Here is a 25,114-nt window from a genome sequence, read left to right as displayed (position 1 = left end):
TTTTGTTAGGGGAAAATACTTTGTTTAGTAGTAATATTTTGACAATGCTCTTTAATCATTAGAAAGGTTTAAAAACAAAGTTATTGGTGGTAGGGTGAGATGTCATATATGTTTGTTTTGTAAGTTCACAACTATTATACACTTATTGTTTATGTATGTTTATGTATGAGTGATATATTTCAATAAATTTAAAAAAAATGTAGGGGATTCCCATATGCCCCACTCCCTATCCCTCCCATACTTTCCCACATTAATAACATCCCTCATTAGTGTGGTACATTTGTTATAATTGATGAATACATATTGGAGCATTGCCACTAAGTGTGGATTATAGTTTACATTATAGTTTACACTCTCTCCTGCACAATTTTGTAAGTTATGACAAAATATATAATGACCTGTATCTGTCATTGTAATATCATTCAGAACAATTCCAATGTCCTGAAAATGCCCCCTTTTTACACCTATTTTTCCCCTTTCCCTCCCCTCAGAACTTCTAGTAGTCATGAAATTCAGTGTTTTAAAGTATACAATTCAGTGACTCTCAGTGTATTCACAGAGATGTGTAGCCATCACCAGTGTCTAATTTTGGAACACTTTCATCACCCTGAAAAAAAACCCGGTAACCATTACCAATCACTCCTTATTTCCCCCTCTTCTCATCCCTGGCAACCACTAATCTACTTTGTCTCCCTAGATTTGCCTATTCTGGACATTTAATATAAATGGTACCATACAATGCATGGTCTTTTGTAACTGGCTTATTTCACTGAACATTGTTTTCAAGGTTCATCTATGTTGTAGCATTTATCAATATGAAGGCCTATTGTGAGGAATAGAGGTGAGAAAGATTGAAAATTAAAAGTTCAGTTCATCAGGATAACCAGTGCATAGAGTAAGAATTTGAAAATAGAGAGAAGGTAAAACACTATAGAGGTAAACAGAAACTAAACCAAACAGAGCCTTATCAGCTATATTATGAAGAAATGGACTTTATCCTAAGGGCAATAGGATGCCATTAAATGGTGTTAAGTATAAAAATTATGTAATCAGGTTTGTGTTTTATATTTGTGTAGATTATAGGCAAGATGGGGGCAAAACTGGTGAAAAGGAGACTTGTTAGGAATTTTGTAAAAATTCGGGCAGCAGGAAGATCTTTGTGGTATGGAATATGGCAGTAGAAATGGAGAGAAGTGGATGCATTTAGTGATTTAAAAGACAGGATTGCAAGGCTTGGTGTTTGAATATAGAGGGGGAGAAGAAGAGTATAATAATCAGACTGACCCTTAAGTATCTGGGTTTTAAACCAGGTGGATAATGAGGTTTAGAATCAGATTATGGAGTTCACTTGACAGGTGAGTTCCTCGGTGTCAATCTGTGAGGAAAATTAATGAGATGGGAAAAAAATGCATTTTCCAGAACTCTGTATTTGTTAGTAAAGTAGTACATGTGGTGAGTGGATGTATCTGAAGTGGTTGAGTGCCTGCTTCCCATATACAAGGTCTTGGGTTCGATCTCTAATACCTCCTAAAAACAAACAAAAACAAACAAATGAAAAAAACAACTCTCATTGGGGTTCAGATATAGTTCAGTGGTTGAGTGCCTCTGTCCCATGGCCCATGTATGAGGTCCTAGGTTCAATCCCCAGTACCTCCTAAAAAAAATGGTACAATGTGTGGTTTAAAGGAAAACTTTTAAGCTACTATGAATGGAGGTATGACTCCCTTCCTTCCCTAAGTACTTGTGTGAATTTACATTAGGTATTTTTAAAAATGTACTCTACAAAGCCCAAGTACATTTGATTTTATGGAAGTTTTATTGAGTGGGATATACAACTTTGGAACCAGAGTGAAAAAGCTCAATAGAGGAGAGGCTACCAACATTGGGCCTTCTTTTATGCCTGTCTTATGGTTCCCACATATTGTTCTCTTTATTAGTGTATAACAAACTACACCAAAATGTAATGGCTTACATTTCAATTATTCTCTTTTTGATTCTGGTTATTGACTGGACTCAGCAGTGTAGTTCTCAGGATCTTCATGCAGTTGCAATCAGTGGCTGGGACTAGAGTCAGTTTGAGTCTTGCTTATTTATATGTATGGAGAGTCATATGCTTCAGCTGGATTACCCATGCTTAGCTTCTCCACGTAGTCTCTCATGGTAACTAGGTTCCAAGAGGACAGGCAGAAATGGCATTACCCTTTTGATGTAGTTAAAATAGATATGTAGTGTCCCTTTATTGTCTTTTAATTTACACTTTTTAAAAAATTTAATTTAATTTATTTCTCTCCCCTTCCCCCCGCCCCCACTTGTCTGTTCTTTGTGTCCATTTGCTGCTTGTTCTTCTTTGTCTGCTTCTGTTCTCAGCGGCACAGGAATCTGTGTCTCTTTTTGTTGCGTCATCTTGCTGCATCAGCTCTCCGTGTGTGTGGCACCATTCCTGGGCAGGCTGAGCTTTCTTTCGCACTGGGTGGCTGTCCTTACAGGGTGCACTCCTTGTGTGTGGGGCTCCCCTACACGGGGGGCACCCCTGCGTGGCATGGCACTCATTGCATGCATCAGCACTGCACGTGGGCCAGCTCCACATGGGTCAAGGAGACCCAGGGTTTGAACCGTGGACCTCCCATGTGGTAGACGGACGCCCTATCCGTTGGGCCATGTCCGCTTCCCTAATTTACATTTTATAGCAATGTTACATGTTACTCAGTTAACACAGCAACCACAATGACAATAAATCCACTTTAGTAAGCAGTTATAGTACCCCTTATTTTTGTTCATTTCTCAATCTTGTGGGATTTGGGACAATGTCCATTCTGAGTACTTCAAGCTGAGAAGGGATGTGATATTATGGGGCAGAGAAAAGGAACGATTTTGCTGCAATTGAAGATATCCCTTCCTTTTGGGCTGGAGTTGGTCCATCATCATAGTTTTGTTAGTTTTCTAGGACAGACCCAAAGAACTGGAGAGTAGGCGTTGCCATATAACTCTGCTGGGTTTCAGAGCTCAATTGGCATGTGAACAATCTGAGGATTTAAGTCTCTGAGAAATATATTTAATGAGTAAATTTAGAATTATACATTCAAACAAAAGTAGAGTTATCATGATTATGGAATTTATGCTATATGGTAGAAATAGCTTTTCATATATTCCCAGATAGAACGTGCTGAGGGAGTATTGATTTCATGTGATCGTGTGGCTTGCCTCTGGTGTCTAGGTGTCCCTAGTGCCCTCAGGAACATTTTTGTTTGTGGCTTTGTTTACTGTGACATTTTGTGGAATCTGGCTGAGACCTGTGTTGGTGTTACCTCTGGAATGACTTCCTGACTCACTTTGAAATCTCTTAGCCATATAAACCTTATTTTATTTATTATTTCTCCCTTTTGATTAAAGTCTTTCATCAAATGCATCACTGATAAACACTTGGTAATAATCCCTCAAATCAGAGGCTCATCCCTGAGAGTCATGTCCCAGGTTGGGGGGAAGGTAGTAAATTTATTTGCAATGTTTGGCTTAGAGAGAGCCCACGTTTGAGTAACAATGAGGTTTTCAGGAAGCAACTCTCAGGCATGAATTATATTTAGGCTTAGTTTCATTATTGCAGAAATAAGATTCATAAGTGCAATCATTAAGATTGAGGTCTTAGGGAGGTGGATTTGTTTCAACTGATAGAGCGTCTGCCTACCGTATGGGAGGTCCAGGTTTCAAACCCAGGGCCTCCTGACCCATGTGGTGAGCTGGCCCTCGTACAGTGCTGATGCATGCAAGGAGTGCCATGCCACGCAGGGGTGTCCCCCATGTAGGGGAGTCCCACACGCAAGGAGTGTGCCCCTCAAGGAGAGCCGCCCCACATGAAAAACGCAGCCTGCCCAGGAGTGGTGCCGCACACACGGAGAGCTGATGCAGCAAGATGATGCAACAAAAAGAGACAGATTTCCAGTGCTGCTGACAAGAATGCAAAGTGGACACAGAACACACAGTGAATGGACACAGAGAGCAGACAACAGGGGGTGGAGGGTGATGGAAGGGGAGAGAACTAAATAAAAAATAAATCTTAAAAAAAAAAAAATTGAAGTCTTGGCTTATTAGCCTCATTTCATTTATTAGGCAAGGCTTATATATTACAGAGCTTCTGGGCATCTTATTTGAGAAAGTAGTAGGAAGGAAGTTTAATACTTTGTTCCCTACTGTTTGGACCTCTGTCTATCCAGAAAACATACCTATGACAACAAGCCTACATTTATATTTTACACAAGTATGTAGCTATAAAATATTCAAGCTGTTTAAAAGGCCCTGACTGTCTGGACACCTGATCATGTAAAATGATATAACTTATATGGAAATTTTGTCATTTCTGTGCTTATACATTTTTATAATAAAACGTGCAACTTCCCCATTGTTGACACTTAATATTGATACCTTTGTTACATTTGATATAAGAATGTTAAAATGTTATGTTAATTATGGTCCATATTTTGCATTAGGTACATTTTCCCGCATACACTATACTATTATTAAACTCACTGTACTAGTAATGTACTTTTGTTTTAGATCCTGAAAGAACAGTTTTCTATTCCTATTATTAACCCCAATACTTGGCCACCACAGGGTTCATTGTGCTATATAATATCATGTTTTTTCCTCTAGCTTTCCTTCTAATAACATATACAACCCAAAACCTCCCCATATTAGTTGGCCAAAGGGGTGCTCATGCAAAATACTAGAAATCTGTTGTTATTTATGAAGGATATTTATTTGGGGTGGAAGCTTACAGTTACCAGGCCATAAAGCATAGGTTACTTCCCTCACTAAAGTCTGTTGCTGTGTGTTGGAGCAAGATGGCTGCCGACATATGCAAAGATTCAGTCTTCCTCTTCCTATTAAGTCTTCATGGTCCCAGCTTCTTCCAATATCAGGTGTAGGCTGGGATAAGTCTCATCTCTCTTCCAGGGCTTTTCTCTTTTTAGGCTCAGCTGCTCTGGTCTCTTCACAAGGTCAGCTGTAAACTATCAGGCGAACAGCTCTTCTTTCTTCCTGGGGCTTCTGCTGTGTCTAATGGAGCCTTCTCTCTTTCCTCCTGTATCTCTTTCTCTGTGTTCTTCTCCTATGTGTTTAGTTCCCGGGGCTCCAGCTCAAAACTCCAACCTCCCTTCTCTGCAGTGTGGTTTCTCTGTGAGTCCCCGCCCACCAATAGGGAGGGGACTCAACATCCTACTGACATGGCCCAACCAAAGCCTTAATCATTATTTAATCAAGTAAAAGTGAAACCTCTGAATCCAGTACAGTCTAATATGCCCACCAGAACAGACCAGTTTACAAACATAATCCAGTATCTATTTTTGGAATTCATAAACAATATCAAACCACTACAATTAACTGAATTATAACTTCTGCACAGATTAATCATCAGCTCCCCAAATCTCAACCCCTATTTTATCTCCTGGTAACCTGTCTTCTATAATTCTACCTCTGTGAGTTTGCTTATTATAATTAGTTCATTATAGTGAAATCATACAGTATTTGCCATTCTATGCCTAGCTTATCTCACTTAACATAAGGTCTTTGAGGCCATTCATGATGTCTCATGCATCAGGATTTCGTTCATTCCTGCAAGTGAATAATAAATATTTCATAGTATGTATAAACCACATTTTGTTTATCCATTCATATTTTCTTTTACGCCACCCCCCACCTTGTGGCTTTTTGCATGCTGTCAGCTCTCTGTGTCCATTCGCTGTGCATTCTTCTGTGTCTGTATTTATTTCCCCTCCTCCCTTGAGGCTTGCTTGCTGTCTGCTCTCTTTGTCCATTGGCTGCGCACTCTTCTGTATTTTTGCTTGTCTCCCTTTTTGTTGTTGCATCACCTTGCTGAGTACGCTCTCCATGGCACTTGTGGGCTGGGCTGCCCTCTGCAGCGTGTGGGTGAGTCTGCCTTCACAAGGAGGCCCCGGGACTCAAACCCAGAGCCTCCCATATGGTAGACGGGAACCCAACTGATTGAGCCACAGCCATTTCCCTATCCATTCATATTTGATAGGCATTTGTGTTGCTTTTATCTTTTAGCAATTGTAAATAGTGTGCCCCTGCTTTCAGTTCTTCTGTAGCAGGGTTGCCGGCTCAGATGGCAAATTCTATATTTAGCTTCCTAGGAAACACCACAGTCATTCCACAGGGGCTGCACCATTCTTCACTCCCACCAGCAGTGAATGAGTGTGCCTATTTCTCCACATCCTCTTCAATACTTGTAATTTGTTTTTTTTTAAGTGGACAGTATAGTAGGTTGTGAAATGGTATTTCATTGTGGTTTTGAAATATTGTCTATTCAAATCCTTTGCCCATTTTAACAAATCAGTTTTATTGATACATATTAATAAAGCATACAGTTCATCCAAAGTGTACAGTCAATGATATTTTGTGTAAATCACAGTTGTGCATTCATCACTTCAATCATTATTGGAGCATTTTCATAATTTCAATAATAATAAAAAACAAACAAGAAAATTCCTCACCTCTCAGTCTCTTTCTATTTCCCTTGCTATACATAGCTGCTATTTCTGGATATTCTTGCACAATTATTTATTTGTTTATTAAGCAGGTTTATTGAGATATATTCACATGCCATATGATATACCCAAAGTGTATAATCAATGGCTTTTAGTATAATCACAGTGTTGTACATTTATCATCTTGAAAATTTGAGAACAATTCATTACTCCAAAAAGAAAGACTCCACACCCCTTAGCATTCATTCTTCAGCCCTACATAACCACTAATCTAATTTATATTTATAATTTGATTGATACCTACATTTTATATAAATTGAATCATACAATATGTTGTACTCTGTCTGATTTCCTTCACTTAGTATAATTTTTTGGGGGGCCTGATATTAACATTTTGTAGTATTAACCTAATTTGTTCAGCTTCAAAGAAAAATGGTGTTATATATGCAATTTAAAAAATTCATATTCCATGTAATATATTTAGTTAATAATAGCACAATCATACAGTATTTGTCCTTTTGTGTCTGGCTTGCTTCACTCAACATAATATTCTCCAGGTTCATCCCTGTTGTCATATGTTTCACTACTTCATTTCTTCTTACTACTGCATAATATTATTCTTACCACTGCACAATTTGTTTATCCATTCATCAGTTGATGGACACCTGGGTTGATTCCAACTTTTGGCTTTTGTGAGTAATGCTATGAATATTGGTGTGCAGGTATCTATTCCTGTCACTGCTCTCAGTTCTTCTGGGTATATACCTAGCAATGGTTTCCTGGGTTTCATGGAAAGTTTATATTAACTTCCTTAGGAACTTCCAAACCGTCCTCCACAATGGCTGTAACATTCTGTATGTCTACCAACAGTGAATAAGCATTCCTATCTCTCCACATCCTCTACAACATTCACAGTTTTCTGACTTTTTAATAACAGCCAGTCTAATAGGTGTGAAATGATATGTCATTGTAGTTTTGATTTGCATTTCCCTAATTACTAGTGATGTTGAACATTTTTTCATGTGTTTCTTTGCCATTCGTATTTCTTCTTTGGACAGTTGCCTTTTCAAATCTTTTGCCCATTTTTAATCAGGTAGTTTGTCTCTTTATTGTTGAGTTGTATGATCTCATTATGTATCATGGATATTAAACCTTTATCAGATATATGATTGCTAAATATTTTCTCCCATTGAGTCTGCTGCTTTTTCATCATTTTGACAAAGTCCTTGGAGATGCAAAAGTGTTGAATTTTGAAGAGGTCCCATTTATCTGTTTTTTTTTTTTTGTTGCTCATGCTTTGGGTATAATGTTTAAGAAACTACAGCCTACCACAAGGTCTTGATGTTTCCCTACTTTTTCTTTTAGGATTTTATGGTGGTTGTTTTTATATTTAGGTCCTTGATCCATTTTGAGTTAATTTTTGTATAAGGTTTGAGATATGGGTCTTCTTTCTTTCTTTTGGATATGGCCATTCATTTCTCCTAGCACCATTTGTTTAATAGACTTTTCTGGCCCAGCTGGGTACCTTTGCCCATTTTGAAAATTGGGCTGTTTGTCTTTTTATTGCTGAGTTGTAGAATCTCTTTATATATGCTGGGTTTTAGACCCTTATCAGATATATGGTTTCCAAATATTTCTTCCATTGAGTAGGCTATATCTTTTCACTTTCTTGATGAACTCCTTCGAAAAACAAAGGTTTTTAATTTTGAGGAAATCTCATTTATCTAATTTTTCTTTTGTTGCTTGTGCTTTGTGCTTTGAGTATAAAGTTTATGATACCTTTGTCTACCGCAAGATCTTGAAGATGCTTTCCTACATTTTCTTATAGGAGTTTTATAGCCCTTGTTCTTATATTTAGGTCTTTGGTTCTTCTTGAATTGTTTGTTTGTTTGTTTGTTTTAATAGGAAATAAGATAAGTGTCCTCTTTCATTCTTTTGCATAGCCAGTTCTCTCAGCGCCATTTATTCTGTCCCAGTTGAATGGACTCGGAAACCTCGTCAAATATCAGTTGACCGTAGATTTGTGGGTCTATTTCTGAACTCTCTATTTGATTCCTTGTGCCTGTTCCATGCTGTTTTGACCATTGTAGGTTTGTAATATGCTTTGAAGTCAGGTAGTGTGAATCTTCCAACTTTGTTCTTCTTTTTCTAGATGTTTTTGGGTATTCAGGGTCCCTTCCCTTCCAAATAAATTTGATAGTTGGATTTTCCATTTATCCAAAAATGCTGATGGTGTTTTTATTGGGATTGTATTGAAACTGTAAATCATTTTAGGTAGAATTGACCTCTTAACAAAATTTAGTCTTCCAATCCATGAGCGTGGAATGTTTTTCCATTTCTTTAGGTCTGCTTTGATTTCTGTTAGCAATGTTGTATCATTTTCTTATAAAAGTCCTTTATATCCCTAGTTAAATTTATTCCTAGATATTTGGTTCTTTGAGTTGCTATTCTTCTTTTTTTGTTTGTTTGTTTAATTTCTCTCCTCTTCTCCCCCACCCCCAGTTGTCTGCTCTCTGTGTCCATTTGCTGTGTGTTCTTTTGTGTCCACTTGGATTCTTGTCAGTGGCATCAGGAATCTGTGTCTCTTTTTGTTGCATCATCTTTCTGCGTCAGCTCTCTGTGTGTGCGGCGCCACTCCTGGGGAAGGTGCTCTTTTTTTGCGCAAGGCAGCTGTCCTTGAGGGGTGCACTCCTTGCACATGGGGCTTCCCTACGCGGGGGACTCCCCTGTGTGGCACAGCACTCCTTGTGCGCATCAGCACTGTGTGTGGCCCAGCTCACCACATGAATCAGGAGGCCCTGGGTTTGAACACTGGATCTCCATGAGGTAGGCAGACGCTTAATCCACTGAGCCAAATCCACTTCCTGAGTTGCTATTCTTAAATGAATTTTTTCCTGATTTCCTTCTCAGCTTGCTCATTACTTATAGAAACTTTTGATTTTTACAAATTGATTTTATATCCTGCCACTTTTCTGAACTCGTTTATTAGCTCTAGTTGCTTTACTGTAGCTTTTTCAGGACTTTGTATATATAGGATCTTGTCATCTGCAAATAGTGAAAGTTTCACTTCTTCCTTTCTAATTTGGATGCCTTTTATTTCTTTTTCTTGCCTAACTGCTCTAGCAAGAACTTCTAACACAATGTTGAGTAGGAGTTGTGATAGTAAGCATCCTTGTGTTGTTCTGGATCTTATAGGAAAGGCCTCAGTTTTTCACCATTTTAATGTAGGCATTTAATGTTAGCTGTGGGTTTTTCATATATGCCCTTTGTCATATTGAGGAAGTTTCCTTCTGGCCTATCTTTTGAAGTGTTTTTATCAAGAAAGAATGCTGGATTTTGTCAAATGCCTTTTCTGCATTGATAGAGATGATCATGTGGTTTTTCTCCTGCTTTGTTTATGTGTGGTATATTACATTAATTGATTTTCTTTTGTTAAACTACCTTTGTATACCTGAGATAAAACCCAGTTGGTCATGGTGTAAATTCATTTAATGTGTTGTTGGATTCTATTTTCCAGTATTTTGTTGAGGATTTTTCATTTAAATTCATTAAAGAGACTGGTCTTTATTTTGTAGCATTTTTTTCTGACTTTGGTATTGGGGTAATGTTTGCTTCATAGAATGAGTTAGATAATCTGTCCTTGTTTTTTGGAGGAATTTAAGAAGGATTGGTATTAGTCTTTCTCTTCCTTATTTGTAGTTTTTTTTTTTTTAATACTTAAAATTTTTTTAAAAGATACTTAGATTACATAAACTTTACATAAAAAATATACGGGAACACTTCCATTGCCCCACAGTTACACTGATTCCATCTATTCAATACCTCTTTCACTCTTCCCTCAGGGATTGCAGTGATAATCAGTCTTAATTATTTGAAGGACCATATTCAGAGATACTTGCAACAGTGTTGAGGGCTTGACATACTTGACTGCCCTAACCCATTGGGAGCCACCAATTCTCTCAAGAGGTACAATTCCCTCTGTTGGAGAACATCAGTTCTCTCTAGGATGTGGGTATATCTTCAGTCTCATTGTATGGGTCTCCACCCAATGATATAACCCACTATGACAAAATGAGCACTCACATACTCCCTAGAAGCATCCCACAATGATGAAAGAGGTCATTGATGTGGGAGGAGTGGGGTGAGGGCGGTTGGGGGTATTTGGGGGCCTCATAGTTTTTTAATGTAACATTAAAAAAAACCCATAAAAAATAATATATATATAGGGGATTCCCATATGCCCCACTCCCTACCCCTACCACATTTTCTCACATTAACAACATTCTTCATTAGTGTGGTACATTTATTACAATCGAAGAAAACATTTTGGAGCATTGCCCTTAAGTGTGTGTTTGAGTTTACATTGTAGTGTACACTTTTGCCATACAATTTTGTAAGTTAAGACAAGATACATAATGACTTGTATCTGTCATTGCAGGGTCATTCAGGATAATTGCTAAGTCCTAAAAATGCCTCCATATTACCCCTGTTTTTCCCTCTCTCTCCATTCAGAACCTCCAAGTGGCCACTGCTTCCACATCAATGAGAAAAGTTCTTCCATTACCAGAATAACAATAAGTGTATAGTAGAATAATGTAAATCTACTCTAGTCCATTATTCGTTCCCCTATCCTGAGGAATCTAGGATGATGATCCCCCCTCCACCTCTAACTGAGAGAGGGCTTTGATACCATGGGGCAGATGGATGAAACTGTTGTTTGCGGTTGTAGACTCTTCCTTTGGATGGTCATTGTCCATCATCATCCCCTTTTCAGTTTTCCTGGGTGAGTCCAGTGAACTGGAGAGTAGGTGTTGCAACTCTCTTGAGATTCAGGGCCCAGTTGGCACATGGACAACCCAAAGATTTAAGTCTCTTGGACATACACCTATCAACACTAGTACTAACTATAGGTTCAAATAGAAGGGTCTGAATAGCCATGTGTAGGGAAGTGTTGGTAGGGTTTTGATAACTGATTCAATCTCTTCACTTGTAATTGGACTGTTGATGTCTTTATTTTCCTCTGGAGTCAGTATAGATTGTTCATGTGTTTCAAGGGTTTTATCTGTTTCATCTGTGTTATTTAATTTGTTGATCTACAATTGTTTATCATATCCTCTTCGGATGCTTTTTTTTAAAAAGATTGTTTTTTTAATATTTATTTCTCTCCCCTTCTCCCCCCCCCCCCCCCCCCGCCAGTTGTCTGCTTTCTGTGTCCATTCGCTGTGTGTTCTTCTGTGACCACTTCTATCCTTATTAGCGGCACTGGAAATCTTTGTTTCTTTTTATTGTGTCTTCTTGCTGTGTCAGCTTTCTGTGTGTGAGGTACCGTTCTTGGGCAGGCTGCACTTTCTTTCACGCTGGGTGGCTCTCCTTACGGGGCTCACTCCTTGCACGTGGTGCTCCCCTATGCAGGGGACACCCCTGCATGGCAGGGCACTCCTTGCATGCATCAGCACTGTGCATGGGCCAGCTCTACATGGGTCAAGGAGGCTCGGGGTTTGAACTGCGGACTTCCCATGTGGTAGGCGGGTGCACTATCTATTGGGCCAAGTCTGCTTCCCTGAATACTTTTTATTTCTGTGCGGTCAGTGGTGATGTCCCCTTTTGCGTTTTTGAGTTTATTTGCATCTTCTCTCTCTTTTTTTTCTTTGTTTGTCCAATGGTTTGTCAATTTTATTAATCTTCTCAAAGAACCAGCTTTTGGTTTTGTTAATTCTGGTTTTAAAAATTTTCAATTTCATTTAATTCTACTCTAATCTTTTCTTATGCTTGCTTTGGGATTATTTTGCTGTTCTTTTTCTAATTCCTCCAGGTGTGCAGTTAGGTATTTGATTTCTGCTCTCTTCTTGTTTAATGTAGGCATTTAGGACTATAACTTTCCCTCTCAGCACTTTGCTGTATCCCATACGTCTTGATATGTCGTGTTCTCATTTTCATTTGTCTTTAGATATTTACTGATTTCTCTTGCAGGTTGTTTAATTTTCATATGTTTGTGAATTTTTCAATCTGCTCTTCATTGATTTTTACCTTCATTCCACTGTGGTCAGAGAAGATGCTTTGTAAAATTTCAGTCTTTCTAAATTCTTTGAGATTTGCTTTAGGAGCTAACATATAGTTTATCCTGGAAAATGACCCATGAGCACTCAAGAAGAATGTTTATCCTGCTGTTTTGCAGTGCAATGTTATGTATATGTCTTTTAGGTCTAGTTCTTTTATTGTATTATTCAAGTTCTCTGTTTCTTTATTGATTCTCTGTCTAGATGGTCTGTCTATGCTGAGAGTAGTGTATTGAAATCCACCACTATTATTGTAGAGGCTCTTTTTCTTCCCTCAGTTATGCCAGTGTTTAAAAACTCTCTTAAAGCAGTTGTGCATTTAAAGTCTATTTTGTCTGATATTAGCTACCCCAAGTTTTTTTTTTTGTTGTTGTTGTTATTGTTTATGTGGAATACCATTTTCCAATCTTTTACTTTCTGCCTATTTGTGTCCTTAGGTATAAGGAGAGTCTCTTGTAGACACCATATAGATGGATCGTATTTTTAAAAAATTTATCCATTCTGCCATTCTGTGTCTCTTAATTGAGGAGTTTAATCCATTAACATTTAATGTTATAATTGTAAAGGCAGTACTTCTTCAACCATTTCATCCTTAGGCTTTTATATGTCATATCCTATTTTTGTCTTTCTGTTTACTTTTTCAATTACCTTTATTAAGAATCTTCATTTCTACACTTCTCTCACCACACCTCTCCATACCTCTCTCACCTGTCTTTTCTTTTCAACATGTGGAACTCCTTTTAGTATTTCTTTTAGGGTGGGTCTCTTGTTTACACATTCTCTCAGTTTCTGTTTATCTGTGAATATTTTAATCTCACCCCTGTTTTTTTTTTTTTTAAGATTTATTTATTTCTCTCCTCTTCCCCTCCCCTCCCCCTGCCCCAGTTTTCTGTTCTCTGTGTCCATTTGCTGCGTGTTCTTCTTTTTGTCTGCTTCTGTTGTTGTCAGCGGCATGGGAATCTGTGTTTCTTTTTTTGTTTTTGTTGCATCAGCTTTCCATGTGTGCGGTGCCATTCCTGGGCAGGCTGCGCTTTCTTTTGCACTGAGCAGCTCTCTTTACAGGGTGCGCTCCTTGCACATGGATCTCCCCTGTGCGGGGACACTCCTGTGTGGCACGGCACTCCTTGCATGCATCTTCACTGCACGTGGGCCAGCTCCACACGGGTCAAGGAGGCCCGGGGTTTGAACCGTGGACCTCCCATGTGGTAGATGGATGCCCTATCCACTGGGCCAAGTCCGCTTCCCTCACCCTTGTTTTTGAAGGACAGTTTTGCTGAGTACAGAATTCTTTTCTTTTTCTTTCAGTACCTTAAATATGACATTGCCTTCTCACCTCCATGGTTTCTGATGAGCAATCAGCAGTTAATCTTACCAAGCAGTTACACTTTCCTTTGTATGTGATGGATTGCTTTATTCTTGCTGCTTTCAGGATTCTCTCTTTGTCTTTGGCATTTGACAATCTGACTAGTTTGTATCTCAGAGTATTTCTGTTTGGAGTATGTTGTACTTCCTGGACATGTACATCCCTGTATATGTTGAAAATTTTTTAGCCATTATTTCCTCAAACACTCCTCCTACCCCTTTACCCTTCTCTTCTCCCTTTGCGACACCTATAATGCATATGTTTGTATACTTCATGCTGTCATTCAACTTGAGAACCTGGCCAATTTTTTCCATTTTTTTCATGTATCTTTTCAATATCTAATTCACTAATTCTTTCCTCTGCCTGTTCAATGCTGCTCTTGCATGATTCTAGTGTATTTTCATTCTCTTCTGTTGTGCCTTTCATTACCATTAGATCTGTTATTTTTCTGTGTGTATGTTTTCAGTTTCTTTTGTATGCTCAGCCCATGTCTTAATATCCTTTATCTCTTCCCTCATCTTCTTGATTTGATTTAGTAGATTTGTGTAGACATCTTTGATTAGTTCAAAATTCTGCATTCTTCTCCAACTTATTAATTTGTTTCTTTGATCTGGCCATATCTTCTAGTTTCTTAGTATGGCTTGTTATTTTTTTTTACTGGTGCCTAGTAATCTCCCTATCTTGATGAGTTTACTCTGATAGTTGTTTTCTCTCTTGTCACGGGTTTTATTGTTGCTTGGTTTTCTGATAATCCTCTTCTTTGGCACTTGTTTCAGCTCATTATAATTATTTAGACTTGCCTATCTTTAACTGGGCCAGAGATCCACAAAGGTGTCACAGACCAGTTCCAAAGTACCAGTTTCTTTGTGGCAGCCTTTCTCAGTCTCCCCAACCATTCCTTCCTTGATGTTATAGGTAGTACCCTGGTCTCTGGAGTCCAAGCACGGCTGTCTGGCTTCCCTTTGTACCTATGTGCACCTACCTTTGCCCACCAAGACCTGTTTCATGGCCATCTCCATCACTCCCCTACTGCTCTCCTCCCACTACTCCACCCCCACAATTCCCTCAGGCCCTACAAGGCCACCCTTGCAGTTTCCACCCCTTACCACTCCCCCACTCCCTTCAAGGCTACCCTCGCTGTTTCCCTAGCACCTAGCAAGCCTGCACTGGCTGCATCCAGCCCTTGCAGGTCACCTGCTCTGCTCCCTGGTTGCCTCCCTCTCTACCAGTGGGCCACCCATTTGGACTGTCCATGCCCCTCCCCTGCTGCTTCCCTTGTGACCAGCAGTGTTGCCCTCATTGGCCCCTCCTTTGTCACTCAGCCCACCGCCTGTAATCAATCTGGTCACCCTTATTCAGCACGCTGCCTTCTCATGCTGTCAGTGCAGCTCATCAGCCCTTTCCCTGCAGTGAGGTTGTCCACGTGGGCCACCTGGGCCTCTTCACACTGCTGTGGCTGACCAGTTGTTTGTGGAAGAGAAATGCACCTTGCTGCTCTCTATTCCGTCATCTTGGATTTCAGTTGCTTCTCATTTTTTCCCTTCATTATCTTTTATTAGCTGAGGCAGTCATGAAGGTTGGCATAGGCTTAGGGGAAGGGGACATAGATTTCACAGAATGTCATAATCACATTGTAAGAGGAGCGTTGGGATGGGAGATATTGTTGCAGCCATCTTTGCAAATACAAGTGGCACACCTACCTTGAGAGCCCTGCCCAGACTGAGATTGGGAGCCAAGAAAGAGGACTTGAGAGAATTAAATGCAATTTTGTACATATTGATTTTGAACTCCTTGTTAGACTTCCAAGTGGAAATATTATTAAGCAGTTTGGTTACTATGCAGATATTGAATTTGTTCTTTGGTAAATAATATCTGAGTCAAGATAAGAAACATTGAACTGATAATATTTTCCAGTTTATCTCCTCATCTCCTTTTATTTTCTTATAGCCACGCTTTTGGAAATTGTTACTTTGATAAATTTCTCTGTTATAAACATTTCCGTATCAGAGATTCCTATAAATTGATCACATTATATATATATTTTAAAGAAGAATGATGTTTATTAATGTGTTCTATAGAAAAATATAATTGTTGCACTTGTGGAGCATTTATTTCCATTTTAGAATGAGTTTTGGTGATGTTTAGGAGAAAGAGATTTATCTTTATATTCCACATTTCCATAAGCATTTCAAAAACCTCTAATCTCTTAAAAATACAAGATGAAGAAATACTTAAAAAATTTCCCAATAGTCAATCAACTTACAACCAAAATTGTTAGAATTTGGCACATTTGAGCATCATATGCAATTGAAAATACCTTTGAAGAAAATAATTGATCACTTTATATTTTAAACAATTTTTATTCCTGTCATTATTTCCTTATAGGTTTAGTAAAAAAAAATAGTTTTGGTTTCTCAATTTTAAATGATTCCTCTTTCTCACGCCCCTAAGTCACTGTAAGAAAAATAAGGCTTGGGAAAATGTATAATACTCAAATTTTGGCTATTGGGGTTCCCTATTATATTTTGGTATATATATTTTAGGACTAAGTTTTTTTTCTCAAATATGGTGTCTTTCCATTTGTACCATTTTGTAAATCACTCCTATTATTTGACATTTAGGTTGTCCCTAATTTTTTTTTTTAATATCAATCTAACAGTTAACTTTTTCTAGATCTTTTCTACTTATCCAATTATTTCCTTAAGTCAAATTTCTGGAAGAGAAATTATGTCAAAAGTCCTGGACTAATATAATAATGGTATTTTTCTAAATTACTTAAATCTTTGTCACTTTTTTTCCTTGCCCACTAGAAAATTTCTGTGTTTTTATTTCTCTGTTGCATTTGCTTATTGTCCCTCTACCCTCCAATACACAGTCACAAAATATTCATTTCTTGGGGAGGAAGAAATCTTTATTATGAAGTTGATTACTTAAATATTGACTTAATTAATTCCATTAAAAATTATCTTGAGGGAAACGGACTTTGGCCCAGTGGTTAGGGCGTCCGTCTACCATATGGGAGGTCCGCGGTTCAAACCCCGGGCCTCCTTGACCCGTGTGGAGCTGGCCATGCGCAGTGCTGATGCGCGCAAGGAGTGCCGTGCCACGCAAGGGTGTCCCCCGCGTGGGGGAGCCCCACGCGCAAGGAGTGCGCCCGTGAGGAAAGCCGCCCAGCGTGAAAAGAAAGAGCAGCCTGCCCAGGAATGGCGCCGCCCACACTTCCCGTGCCGCTGACGACAACAGAAGCGGACAAAGAAACAAGACGCAGCGAAAAGACACAGAAAACAGACAACCGGGGGAGGGGGGGAAATTAAATAAATAAATAAATCTTTAAAAAAAAAAAAAAATTATCTTGATTTCATACTGGAAGGTGACATTTGGCCAGAATATTGAAGTAGTTATGTGAAATTATTTGTTTTTTTCTTATATTTTAAACTGTATTTAAGGCATTGTATACTGTATTCTATGCTATGAATATACGTGTCCATTTACTAAACTTTTGTTCCTTCTAAAAAGCAAGTTCAAAATGACAAAAGTTGATGAAAAGGCTGTTACTATACAGTACTCATTCTGGGCAAAAAGTACAGAATTATTTTTCTCTTGTCTGAAAAGCATGTTTTTGTGTGAGGTGATGAAATTCCTCTTTTTACTAGTTGTTTATCTGTTTATCTCTCCCTTCTTTTGCCTTTCTGCACTATTTCTCAATTTATTATAGCATTAATAACTTAAGACTACTTTCAGGAAAGAATTCAATAATACATTACATGAAAGGTAATGCAGACTGATTCTTTCAGGAAAGAATCCAATAATACATTATATGAAAGACAATGCAGACTGATGGGTTGATCTCACACACACTCATTTGTTTTCTTTCTTCTCTGAACCCTGCTAAAATGAACAGCAGGAACAGCAGCATTGAAGATACCCGTGGATAAGAGATTTCAACAAATGGAAAAAGGAAATTGTCTTAGAACTGAGGAAGTATTAGCTACTTGCCTTCAGAAGGAGATAGATGAGAAGCAACTAGATATCCCACAGACCCTTGGAGAGATCTTGGATGTGTAGGCTCTAGGGATCTTTAAAGGCTTAAGTGAAGTGTGGTGCTGAAAACAGTCTAATTTGAAGATTTTAAAAACGAGTGGTTCGTTTTGCAGATATTCTACCCCATTCTCTGTAGCCAAGTGACTTTCCCCCCTCCTCCTATAAGAGACTAAAGCTTATTTTCCAGAAGAATTAATTATGGAGGCTCTGAGTTGAAGGATATAGGAAAATCAGAAGGTGGGGATGAGGTACAGGATTGAAAATAGATACTTAAAGCAACTCGGCAAGCTAACTGGTGAAGTGACAAGCTATCTTCTCTCACCAACTCTTAACGAGGCGTCCCTCTATCCTCTGCCTGGTTGAAGAAGAGAGGATTCTATAGAGAAACTGAGTAGACCTAGAAAAAAGACGTACAGATACTTATCAACTTTGAGGTTCTCTAATGAATTGCCTGCATTTCTGCTTAATCACTCTGAAGGGAATCCATCAGTCATCAAGCCTTGCCTTTAAACAATTAGCTTTATAATATCATCTCACTGTTAATTACAAAAGGACAACGAGGTATTTCAAGACATCTGATGAAAGCCTTCATTATGAAACATAAAGACCAAGCAATCCAAGAAGAAGAAGAAAAAAAAAGATATTTGGAGGAAATAAGAGAAATTCCAGGGAGGAAAATAAAACTTCAAAACAAAACAGTAAAATCTTAGATAACAGCATATTAAAAAAGATGTGCAACAGGATCACAATACCATTAAAAAGGAAATAATCAGAAAATAAGAGAAAACTCTTAGAAACTAAAAGATGATAGCCAAAATAACAATCAATTAGAAGGGGTGGAAAATAAAGTTGAAATCTCTCTGAAGTTAAAATACAAAATAAAGAAATGGAATTATAGGAGATATGATTAGATGCCTAAGCACCTGAAGGAACCCAACTGAAAATCTATTATAAAAATTAAAATAATTGTGAAATGAATGTTCAAAACTGAATAGACTTCATGTAAAAGAGTCCATTTACAACAGCATACAAAAGAAGCTATGTAGGAATAAATATATGAATTATCTCTGAAGAAAGCTTTAGCATGCTATTGAAGGACTTGCACATGAGAAGACAAACAATGAAAAGACCTATATTCTTGAATGAGATGATTCAATCTCACAAAAATATCAACTCTTCTTAAATTAATCTCAATTTAATGTAATACCAATAAACTACTTAGGATTCTTAAAATGCTAAGCATATTATAAAGCTTTTATGGAAAAATAACCAAGTATGGTCTTTGAAAAGTCTGAAAAATAAAGACTCTTGAAGGGTAGAGCTAGAAGTGGAATTGCACAATAGACACAATATAATGTATAGCTGCAGTAATGGAAAGTTTGTAATACAAGTATTTGTAATACAAATATAATAACAGAATAATGAAACAAAACAGAAAGTCCATAGCTATCAATTCAAATACCTACAGAAATTTAGTATATGTTAAAGAGGCATTTTATATCAGTGAGCAAAAGCTCGTCTATTTAAAGAATAATATCGAACTGTTGTGTAGTCATCTAGGAAAAAAATAAAGTTCCATCTATACCTCATACTTTGTGCAAGAACAAATATTTAGGTGGGCCATAGATTTAAATGTTAAAAGTATAGATTCTGTCTATTCTGTGATGTGCATTTTTTGGCATTTTAACATCTTTGACATTGGGTTGCACTTTTTGTTTGATGACATCTCACAATTGTTCTTGACAGGGTGACAGTCCTAATGTCCAAACTTGGTCAAAGTTGATAGTGTTAGTTACAGGTATGTTTTTTGGTACTCTGTGTGTTGCTTAGTTGCAGTTAAAATGTCTTTAAAAATTACACTGTGATTTGGCATTGAAATGAATCATATAGGCATACGCTTTATGTTAGTGAGGCAGTTATCAATCATTAGAGAATTAACCGCAATCCAGTATTTTTTTCCACAAATGAGTAACCAATGCTTTATAGGACCCAAGAAAGGAATAGAACTACAAGTAAATGCCATTGAGTTAAATTTTGTTGCTCAGTTGGAAAGGAGATCTCTATCATATGCTAAACCATGTAACTGAAGGCAGGAGAGTTACCAAATCTGTCAGATGAATAAACTTCAAAGCAGTGAGAAGCTGGTGTCACTGATAGATGTGTAGCACAGGATAATTATTAAGGCATCATATTTAATTTGGATCTATTTTTTTCTTGTATTGAATGAAATACAGTAAAATTAAAAAGATCATCACTTGATAATGAAGCAGGAAAGTACCTATTGGGAGGTTAGGTGAGAGAGAAATAGGATCAAATAGTCATCTTTGAGAAAGTATTAACTGAGAAAAATGTGATGTGAGGTCATAAATGTAAAGTTGAGACCAGCTACTATTTCAGCTGCTTGGGGGAATGCATGGGAATATAATTCCAGAAGAAAAATTTAGGAAACTTGGAAATGTTATTTAACATTACTGAACTTGCCTCTCTCTCTCACACACACATATATACACACACATGTACATAGCATTTGACTTTTTATAGTTAATTTTATATAATTTCTTTTTCAATTAGCTGGCCATTAGAGGGATGACCTTACTGTACCTCATTCTCATTTAGGCTGTGGTTCTTCTACCCTATACAGCCTTTTCATTCTTCTGATATTATTTAGTCTTTTTTTTTTTTTGATAGCTATGTCTGTTTCTTAGCATCAACAGCTCTTCTCATTTAGAGTATATGTACATTTTTTTGTTTTGTTTTATTTTTTTATTTTTTAAAGATTTATTTATTTATTTAATTTACCCCCTCCCCCAGTTGTCTGTTCTCTGTGTCTATTTGCTGCGTCTTGTTTCTTTGTCCGCTTCTGTTGTCGTCAGCGGCACGGGAAGTGTGGGTGGCGCCATTCCTGGGCAGGCTGCACTTTCTTTCGCGCTGGGCGGCTCTCCTTACGGGCGCACTCCTTGCACGTGGGGCTCCCCTACGCGGGGGACACCCCTGTGTGGCACGGCACTCTTTGCGTGCATCAACACTGCGCATGGGCCAGCTCCACATGGGTCAAGGAGGCCTGGGGTTTGAACCGCGGACCTCCCATGTGGTAGACGGATGCCCTAACCACTGGGCCAAGTCCGTTTCCCTGTTTTGTTTTATTTTATATTTCATTCTGTGTATGTCTTTTTTAAGTTCTCAAGATAGGAAAATCTTACCAAATGCAATGGATCTATCATGATGATGGGAGTGAGTGTTGGTAGGGGGGGAGTGGTGGGGTGGGGGTGGTGGGGTTGAATGGGACCTCATTGTTTTTTTAATGTAATATTTTTACAAAATCAATAAAAAAAAAAAAGATAGGAAAATGTTTGACCAGTGATTTTCATTCCATATTATTTATTGATCTCTGGAAACTTGAATTTTAGGCCTTTTTTTCTTAATATCGTATTTTTTAGTAATCCCGTCAGTTTCAATTAATAGTGAAAGTATATCTGTAATATTTTCAGAAAATTTCTTTTGGTCCCTCAGTTTAAATAAGTGGTGTTCATTAGAGCATCTCTAAGATACTTTCCTGCTCTTAAAACATTATGATTATATGGTAGAAATTTTAGACAGACAATATGAGATTCTTAGCCTTAATATTATTCTGATTAGTTTCAATTACTAATCTTGTTCAAAGCTAAGTTAGGCCCTTAAATAATTTCAAATTGTTTCTAAGCCGTTATAGAGGCATTTAAGCTGCACTGCGACTTAATGGGGTTTGTCGTATATTTAGAAAAAGGAAATTACTAATGAGATAGTTTGTTTTTTGCATGCCCCTCATAGTAAAGGTGACTATTGGGTTAATAGATCCATTTTTCTAAGGTATGGAGGGGACTGGAATCTTTAGAAACTCTGTTTGAAGGAAAAACTGGCAATAAAAATTTCAGCAGGATGCTTTTAAAACTTAAGAATTCTGTGTGTAAAGGAAAAGAATCACACTAATAGAGGCCATTCTTGTGAAGATGCAGTTTTGTTATCTTTGGATTCTTGCAGGGCCTATTGTAATATAAAATAATATGATATTTTTATGAATTATTAGTTAAAGCATTGGGTAGAAATTGCCTGTTGATGTTGTGCTTTGTATTATTTTATTTTCAACACCATTGAAAATAAGTATTAGAAATTTCTTACCTGTTCAATGAAACATTTAACTTTGGACCTTCTTAAACAATAAAATGTTTCTGTCACTGCATTCCATGCTGGCCAGGTCTTTGAATCCAAGGGTGTAATTGTAATTTGTTGTTTAAGTCCCCTAGCTTTTATTTGTCCAGCTATGGTAGGTTGCATGAAGAAATTCAAGATTTATTGCTCTAGCAAATGTAATGGGCAATGTATTTTTTCTGTAGGATCAGACTGAACTTACTGAATCAGCAGGACTGGCTAGTGGTGCAGTGAACATCATGAGTAAGCACCGAGAAGTCTGTTCCTTCTCACGTGTGTAAGGGGAAAAAGGTAAGGAAACAAATGTTCTTATTTCTCTTAAAGGAACTTGAGAAAACAACTAGATACATAGAAAATAATGATGTATATATGCTGCTTGCTTCATTTATAGCATTGCCTCTTGTTAAGTCAAGGGTGCAGGTGTTACATAGGACAACATGGGTGAACCTGGAGTACATTATATTGAATGAAGCAATCCAAATACAAAAGGTCAAGTGCTATCTGATTTCGCTAATATGAACTGAATATAATGAGCAAAGTCATGAAGTTAATAGCTAGAATATAAGTTACCAGGAAATAGAATGAGGTTAGAGAATGGAAAGCCAAAGTGTAATCTGTGCAGAACTGTTTGTAAATGTTTGGAAGTGAATAGAAATTGTGAATGCACATCATAGTGTTTGTAATTAGCAGTGATAATATATGAGTATAATAGTGGTTGAAAAGGAAGGTCTAAGGTAATGTATATCACTAGAAAAAAAGGTGGAAAAGGAAGCATGGGACAGTATAGCATAGGTGAACACTCGTGAAAAATGAGTATCGTTAATAGTGTGTATATAAGAATGTTTTTCTCTGAAACAGAACAAATGCATGGTAATGTTACAAGATGTTAATATCGAGGTGATATTTGGGCAAAAATATAACCAAATCAAACTATGAAGAGTAGTGTATAGTAAAATATTAATAACTTTCCATCAATGGTAAAAAAAAAAAAGTAAGCTAAGTGAAAGAAACTAGACAAAAAGTACTACATATTGTTTGACTCCATCTATACAAAATGTAAAAACAAATTATAGAGATAGAAATAGACTAACAGTTATGTAGGACAAGAGAAGGATAGAGATATTGAGAGGTGACTACTAAGAGATAGGGTTTTTCTGTTTTCTTTTTGTTGGAGTAATGTAATGCTCTAATATGATTGAAGTGATGAATGTACAACTCTAATTATACCAAATATCATTGATTGCACACTTTAGATGGAATATGTTTATGAATATATTTCAATAAAATTGAAAAAAGTACAGTTTTTAAAAGATTTTATTAAATTCAGAGCAAAATATTTAAAAATTACCATTTAATTATGCCAAAAATTTCTCTTCCTACCTGTGCTTGGCTTCTCCCTTCTAGAGTCAATTTATTGTTTCCTTGAGCATAGAAAGTTAATTTCAGCGTAAGCAAAAAACATGGATTTGAGTAGTATTGTTAGCAGAAAAGAGTGGTATATCTACCTAATTAAAGTTAATTTATGTTTCTTAATCATCATCTAAGAATTTAACAGTTGAAGATAATTTTGGCGTGGGGACTCAGAATATAAATTTTTTTTTAAAGATTTATTTATTTCTCTCCCCTTGCCCGCCCACCCACTCCAGTTGTCTGTTCTCTGTGTCCATTTGCTGCCTGTTCTTCTTTTTTTCCGCTTCTGTTATTGTCAGTGGCACAGGAATCTATATTTCTTTTTGTTGCGTCATCTTGCTGCATCAACTCTCCCTGTGTGCAGTGCCATTCTTGGGCAGGCTGCACTTTCTTTCGCGCTGGGTGCCTCTCCTTACAGGGGCACCCCTGCATGGCACGGCACTTCTTGAGCATATCAGCGCTGCACATGGGCCAGCTCCACATGGATCAAGGGGGCCTGGGGTTTGAACGGCGGACCTCCCATGTGGTAGACGGATGCCCTGTCCCCTGGACCAAGTCCACTTCTCAGAATATAAATTTAATTACATTATTTTATTTTGTATTTTTAGACTAATTGTGAAGAGAAATAATTTCCAACAGAAAACTGGAAGTATTTTATTAATTCTTATAGAGCAAGAATCCTTGACTTTCTCCTGAGTCGCACTGGGTGGCTCTCCTTACGGGGCGCACTCCTTGTGCGTGGGGCTCCCCTATGCCGGGGACACCTCAGCGTGGCATGGCACTCCTTGTACACATCAGCACTGTGCATGGGCCAGCTCCACATGGGTCAAGGAGGCCCAGGGTTTGAACCACGGACCTCCCATGTGGTAGACGGATGCCCTAACCACTGGGCCAAGTCTGCTTCCCAGCCGTATGTTTTTCATATATGAACTTTAACATATTGAGAAAGTTTCCTTCTATTCCTATTTTTTGGAGTGTTTTTATCAGGAAAGGATGCTATATTTTTTCAGATGCCTTTTCTGCATCAGTCGAGAGGATCATGTGCTTTTTCTTCTTCAATTTATTAATGTGGTTTATTACATGAACTGATTTTCTTTTGTTGAACCTCCCTTGCATATCTGGGATAGAACCCACTTGATAGTGGTATATTATTCTTTCAATGTTGCTTTTGGATTCAGTTCTCAAGTATTTTGTTGAGGATTTTTGCATCTGTATTCTTTAGAGATATTGGTCTGTAATTTTCTTTTTTCTTAGTATCTTTATCTGGTTTTGTTATTAGGGTAAGTTGGCTTCATAGAATGAGTTTGGTAGCATTCTTTCCTTTTCCATTTTTTGGAAGAGCTTGAGCAAGATTGGCATTAGAGCATCTTTGAATGATTAGTAGAGTTCACCTGTAAAGCTATTTTTTTAAACCCATTTTCTGTTGATGGACTCTGGGGTTTTTTCCATCTTTTTAATTTTTAATTTTTAATTTTTATTTTATTTATTTTTCTCCCCTTCCCACCCCACCCCCCCACTCCAGTTGTTTGTTCTCTGTGTCCATTTGCTGTGTGTTCTTC

The 25,114-nt window shown here is 37.6% G+C and overlaps 1 protein-coding gene across 3 annotated transcripts in view; it reads left to right on the top strand.

Moving 5' to 3' along the window:
* The window catches only part of ZFYVE9 (zinc finger FYVE-type containing 9), a 279,436-nt gene that overhangs the window by 59,183 nt on the left and 195,139 nt on the right, over positions 1-25,114 (top strand). For all 3 annotated transcript variants that reach the window (XM_058303586.2, XM_058303585.2, XM_071217438.1), the window contains exon 2: positions 22,331-22,436. The gene's annotated coding sequence lies outside the window, so the exon portion shown is untranslated. The remainder of the gene's footprint in view (positions 1-22,330; positions 22,437-25,114) is intronic.

The sequence above is a fragment of the Dasypus novemcinctus genome, chromosome 9, assembly GCF_030445035.2.
Source record: "Dasypus novemcinctus isolate mDasNov1 chromosome 9, mDasNov1.1.hap2, whole genome shotgun sequence".
NCBI classification, from domain to species: domain Eukaryota; kingdom Metazoa; phylum Chordata; class Mammalia; order Cingulata; family Dasypodidae; genus Dasypus; species Dasypus novemcinctus.
Note: the sequence above shows the minus strand (reverse complement) of the source record. Positions and strands in the feature narration are given on the sequence as shown.